Source organism: Saccopteryx leptura, chromosome 2 (assembly GCF_036850995.1).
Source record: "Saccopteryx leptura isolate mSacLep1 chromosome 2, mSacLep1_pri_phased_curated, whole genome shotgun sequence".
Classification (NCBI taxonomy): Eukaryota; Metazoa; Chordata; class Mammalia; order Chiroptera; family Emballonuridae; genus Saccopteryx; species Saccopteryx leptura.
The window spans coordinates 195233237-195239421 of NC_089504.1; the positions used below are offsets into that span (position 1 = coordinate 195233237).

The 6185-nt window shown below is 38.5% G+C and overlaps 1 non-coding gene across 1 annotated transcript; it reads right to left on the minus strand.

The window, feature by feature from the left end:
• Positions 1 to 2255: 2255 nt before the first annotated feature.
• LOC136396057 (small nucleolar RNA SNORA31) lies at positions 2256 to 2387 on the minus strand. The gene has a single exon (XR_010749485.1). It is a non-coding gene; the product is annotated as a small nucleolar RNA SNORA31 (small nucleolar RNA).
• Positions 2388 to 6185: the final 3798 nt, after the last annotated feature.

Sequence of the window (6185 nt, forward strand, 5' to 3'; positions counted from 1 at the left end):
GATGCTTGGGGACTCCCTTGATTCTGCCTGTCACCGTTTTAAGCCGGCTCAAGGTCTCGGGGGAGTCTGGCTGTTCTAACCTTCCTCAGTCAGCCAGACAGTAATGGCCTGCTGCTTTTATTCATTACCCTGAATGTAATGCACTAAATTTAACAAGTAACACACTCAGTGGGAATTTATTGGCCTTTTGCAGCATGACTGCAAGGTAGAATATGGATATGAATTCCAATTACTGTTGACACCCAGATAAAAACAAAGCCTGTATATAATTATTAATCAAGGTTGATATTTTAGGGAAATGAAAATGCATACATACATATATACATACACACATACATACATACACAAATGCATACATACATATTTCTATACTATTTGAAACACATGCTTCCAGATTGAAAGACTTCTTCCTGGTTATACAATAGGAGTGTTTCAATTCAATATAGTAATAATCAAATAGCAACAATTTTCACATAAAAAGAGCCGTGTGGAACAGATGTACAGTAGCGGGAGGGTCAACAAGTTCCAAACCTAGACTTACATGTAATATGTAAATGGATGGTCAAATGAACAGTAATCTTTAAATAAGGATTTAAGATTTTAACGGGAAAAGTAATCCATTTAATATTGTTATTCCAAACAGTAACTCGAGCTCTGTTAAATGTAGGAGGAGAAGTGATTGTATAAAAAATAAAAAATAAAAGAATATGTGTGTGTGTGTGTGTGTGTGTGTGTGTGTATGTGTGTGTGTATGATGCTAAAATTTCAAATCTATAGCACTGGATTTACCTGACTGTGGAAATTAAATACTGATGGCATATGGATATTTATGATGAACCTTCAAGTCTTCAGATTGCAATAAGAAAATAGGAGAAGGTGCTAAAAATTGTACTGATTATGGGCAAGGGTTTATTGTTGTTATTGTTTGTTTTATTTATAAAGACCATAGCAACACAATAAATATAAAGGCATAGGAGAGAAAAAGAACAATATTTTATTTACTGGACTAAATATGAATAAAAGATGTTAAAAAATCACCTTATTTATGATTAACCCAAGTGTCCAGCTTAAACTAATGACATAAGAGGCAATATGTATCACCAGTAAAAGCTGAACCCTCACATGGCACAGAATCTCTGACCTTGAGCCACTAATTGAATCTCTGTTAGCCTGTTTCTTCAACTGTAAAATAAGGATACTTATAGTAGCTACATACTTCAAAAGTGCTAAGAAAAAGATCTTGGAAGTTGTGATTACAAAAAAGAAATAATAATGGGACATGATGGAGGTGCAAGTTAATACTAAGGTTGTAATCATATTGCAATATATCATATAAATGTGTTAAATCAACATGTTGTACACTTTAAGCTTGCACCATGGTATATGTCAGTTATAACTCAGTAAACAATTCTGATAAATTATTTAAAATAGCTCTGGCCACAAAGGAAACCATCAATCAATGTTAGCCAATTTTGTTATTTTGTATTATTTTAATCAGTGTTGAAAATCATAAAACTGCAAAACAAATATCATCATTATCTTTTACACCTGAATATGCTCAATACATATTTGTGCTTAAATATTTCAATGGAAAGAAGAGTTATTTCATCCCTCTACTGGTTAGTTTCAACTTGAGAGTGCTAATTTTATGGAAAGTCCTGTCATGTAACTGTGTGAAGTTAAACAAAGTACATTTCTGACAGTATGCTAATGTGCAATGTTGATTTAATGATACTTGCCTTTGAGGATATACAGTAAAATTTGAGAAAGCATATACATGTGTATATGTCCATGAAACTTAACACATGGTATTATATCAACCAAATGTAAAGATTTTTTTATATTAGGGGTCTATGAACAAACCCTAGAATTTAGTCATCGCTGAAATTCTGCATGGTAAGTTTCATTATGAAATGAAAGATGGAACACGTCAATTGGTCTTTTCAAGACCACAGAGTTAATAGAAAGAGCCTCCTTTGCCTTAGATCAGTGACCATAAGTCAGTATTCTTTCTACTGCAGTAACCTCCATTGATCACTGACAAAATGTGTATGTGTGTGAAAAAAACCATGTGCTTTCAATAGCTGTTGAACAGTTTGGGTTCTAAAAAGAGAGTGGGGAGATGAAAATCTATGTTGTGCAATGATTTTTTCTGATTTTTCCTAAGAATGTCATGAAGCTTACCTACCTATTTAAGGGCTTAAATAATGGGAATGCTGAGACAAAATTATCTGAAGTAGAAAGAACTATTTTTTTATTGTATTCCCCCATTCAATCTTGGCTGCCACAGTCAGACAGACAGAAAGCGCGAAGACCCTTTCTCTTGCATCTACACTGGTGCCCCAGCAGCAGACAGTAACTGCTCCAGGTCTGTCAACTAGATGCACTATTTTTTTTTGAAAAAGACAAGAGAGAGTCAGAAAGAGAGACAGACAGACAGGATGGGAAAGAGATGAGAATCATCAATTCATTGCAGCTCCTTAGCTGTTCAGTGATTGCTTTCTCATATGTGACTTGACCTGGAGGCTATAACAGAGCAAGTGAACCCTTGCTCAAGCCAGAAACTTTGGGCTTCAAGCCAGTGACCTTTGGGCTCAAGCCAGCAATCATGGGGTTATCTGTATAATCCCACACTCAAGCCAGCGACCTTACACTCAAGCTAGTGAGCCCACACTCTAGTCTAGCCGGTGACCTTGAGGTTTCAAACCTGGGTTCTCCACATCCCAGTTGGCCGCTCTATCTACTGCACCACCACCTGGTCAGGCTAGAATTACTTCTATCTCAGTGTCACCTATTCACGTTTTGAGATCAGTCTTCCTAAGGTAAGTAAAGCAAAGAAAACAGTTAAGTAACACAAAGTCCATCAACCAGCAAGGCACGTAACTTAACAAGGAAATGATTACTTAAACTGAAAACTACTACCAATCACAGAGTACTATATATATAGGTTGATTTCTATTACTGAATTCTGTGACTATTCCAAAATAGTTTTTATTCAACAATACCTAAGATCCAGATGTAAAAACTGTTCATAAAACAGATAAAGTTCTAGTGTTCTGAATGAGAAAAACATGAATAATATATGACTTTCAAAAATTTATTGATTTAGAGAGAGGATAGAGAGAGAGAGAAAGGTAGGAGTAGAGAGGGAAGCATTAACTCCTAGCTGTTGCTTCTTGTCTGGACAAGCCTGGGGTTTCGAACCAGCAACCTCAGCATTCCAGGTTGATGCTTTATCCACTGCGCCACCATAGGCGAGACCTGACTTTCAAAAATTAAGAAGAAAAAAATTAAATAATATTTTGTGTAAGTGATGAGTAAATGCTTACATTGAAGGAAATTCATTTATTCTCTCATCCAATTATTTGCTCACTGATTAGTTCACTCATTCAACAATGATATATTAACTTCCTTCTTTGGGCCAGTTGGGTACTAGCACTGAGAATATTGCATTGAATCAGATAGACAAAGTCACTGCCCACATAATAATAGAGAAAGATCTGAAACAATCATATAATTACAATTTTAATGAGGATGTTGACTGCAATGAAAGCTTAAATGAGGATTTCTTTTTTTTTTTTTTTTCTTTTTTCTGTTTCTGAAGCTGGAAACGGGGAGAGACAGTCAGACAGACTCCCGCATGCGCCCGACCGGGATCCACACGGCACACCCACCAGAGGCGAAGCTCTGCCCACCAGGGGGCGATGCTCTGCCCCTCCGGGGGGGGGGTCGCTCTGCTGCGACCAGAGCCACTCTAGCGCCTGGGGCAGAGGCCAAGGAGCCATCCCCAGCGCCCGGGCCATCCTTGCTCCAATGGAGCCTCGGCTACAGGAGGGAAAGAGAGAGACAGAGAGGAAGGAAGGGGTGGGAGTGGAGAAGCAAATGGGCGCTTCTCCTATGTGCCCTGGCTGGGAATCGAACCCCGGTCCCCCGCACACCAGGCCAACGCTCTACCGCTGAGCCAACCGGCCAGGGCCTTAAATGAGGATTTAAATATGCTCTTGGGCAGGTGGTCAGAAAGATCTCACTAGAAAATAATTTTACATGTACTAATTCAGTAAGTTCTCACACCAACCCAATGAGATCAGTACTACTATAATCATCCCATTCACAGATTAAGAAACTGAGGAAGAAGGTATTAAATACCTTGTCAAATCATATAACCAGTAAGGAGTAGAGCCAAGAATTAAACCCAGTCTGGTTTTGGACTCTGCTCTTAACCACTCTGCTTTAGAAGTTCATGTGCATTTGTGAAGGGATAAGGAAAACATACTTCAGGTAGAAAAAAAGGCTTGTGGGAAGACCTTGCGTTGCAGAAGTATTTGATACACCAGAGCAGCACTGTCCAATAGAAGTGTGAGCCACATATACAATTTTACATTTTCTGGTAGTCATGTAACAAAAAGTAAAAAGTAACAGGTGGGTATAGTACTCTGGAAAGATGCTTTGGCAGTTTCTTATAAAACTAAACATGCCAATACCATATGACCTAGCAATTGGACTCAAGTACTTACAATAGATAAATGAAAACATATGTTCACACAAAACTCTATAGAAGAATGTTTGTGGCAGCTTTATTGTGGCAACACTAGAGCCAGCCCAGGTGTCTTTCAATGGGTGAGTAAACAAATTGCGGTACATCCATATCATGAAATGCTGTTCAGCAAAAAAGAGGAATGAACTACTGACATATGCAATGGCTTGGAAAAATCTTCAGAGAGTTGTACTAAGGAAAGAAAGCCAATTCTTGAAGAATACACCCTGTAGGAGTCCATTTCTGTAACATTCTTGACATGACAAAATTATATAAATGGAGAACAGACCAGAGGTTGCTAGAAGTTAGGGCCAGGAAGGGATGGAGCACAGGAATGGGGGGGATATTGTCATAAGAACACAGCACAAGAGATCTTTATGGTTAAGAAACTATTTTTAAACTTGACATGATGGTAGAAACATGTACCTACTTACATGATAAAACTGCATAGAACTAAAAACACACATATAAACAAATGAGTGAAACTACAATTAGGGAAATCTAAGTAAGAGCATACCACTGTCAATATCTTAGTAGTAATATTGTAGTGACAGATTTGCAAGATATTACCATAGGACAAAATTGGATAAAGGGAACACAAGATTTCTCTTACTATTATAGCTGCATGGGTTTCTAGAATTGTCTCAAAATTTTTAAAAGAAAGAGATTAAGTTTATTTTTAACTTTTATCTAAGCAAGTATATCCAAAAGGGTTTCAACATATCAAACAATATAAAAATTATAAAGATTTTTTACTTTTTGTTTCATACTGTCCATTTTAACTAGCCTCAGTCCAAGTTCTTTGTGCCATATGTGGCTAGTAGCTATCATATTGGGCAGCTACTTTGGGAAATCAAAGACAGGAGATGCAAAAAGAGGCTCAAGAGGTAGGCAAGGGTCAGGTTACAATGACAGCACTTGTAAAAAATTCAGTCTCTACAATGGCCTACTGAGCCCAAAGTCAAGGGAATTCCTGCTGCTTTTCCCCTCCCTCACTCTCCTCAGCCACACTGGAGTCCTTGCTGATTCTGGAAAATGCCAAGCATGCTCCAGATTCAGGAACATGCTCTTGCTGAGTTCTCTACCTGGAACCCTCACCTCAGGATATCTCTCTGACTTCTCTCTGCTCAGATGTGTGTCACAAGGTCTTTCCTGATCTACTTATACAAGAGAGCAAATTCCACTCTTTGACTCTGCACCCATTATATGTTTTCATATTTTTGACAGTATTCACATCACCTAACAGTCTATATAGCTACCTACTTGTTTACTGTCATCTTCCCACAGAGCTTGGAACAAGGCCTGGCACATAGAATATACCCAATAAATATTTGTTGAATGAGTTGATGTGAACAAATTAATCATGTGTAATTCCTTCACAGTTCTCAAATGAACTGCCTGCCTCAACTAAAATTTACAATATCATTGAGTTCAAAAACTGACATAGATCTGGGAAGAAGCCACACCGAAACTGGTAGGAAAAGCGGAAATGCGGAGAGGGCTGCCCAGCTCCCCGGAGCGAACGGCAGCAGGGAGAGACTCACGTGGCAGGAAGTGAGTTTAGCAGAGGGGAAAGGGTCCTGAGCCCCAGGAACAAAGCCCCAGCCTGCAGCCCCAGAGCCCAGAAGAGGTGTAAGGACAGTATTTAGCT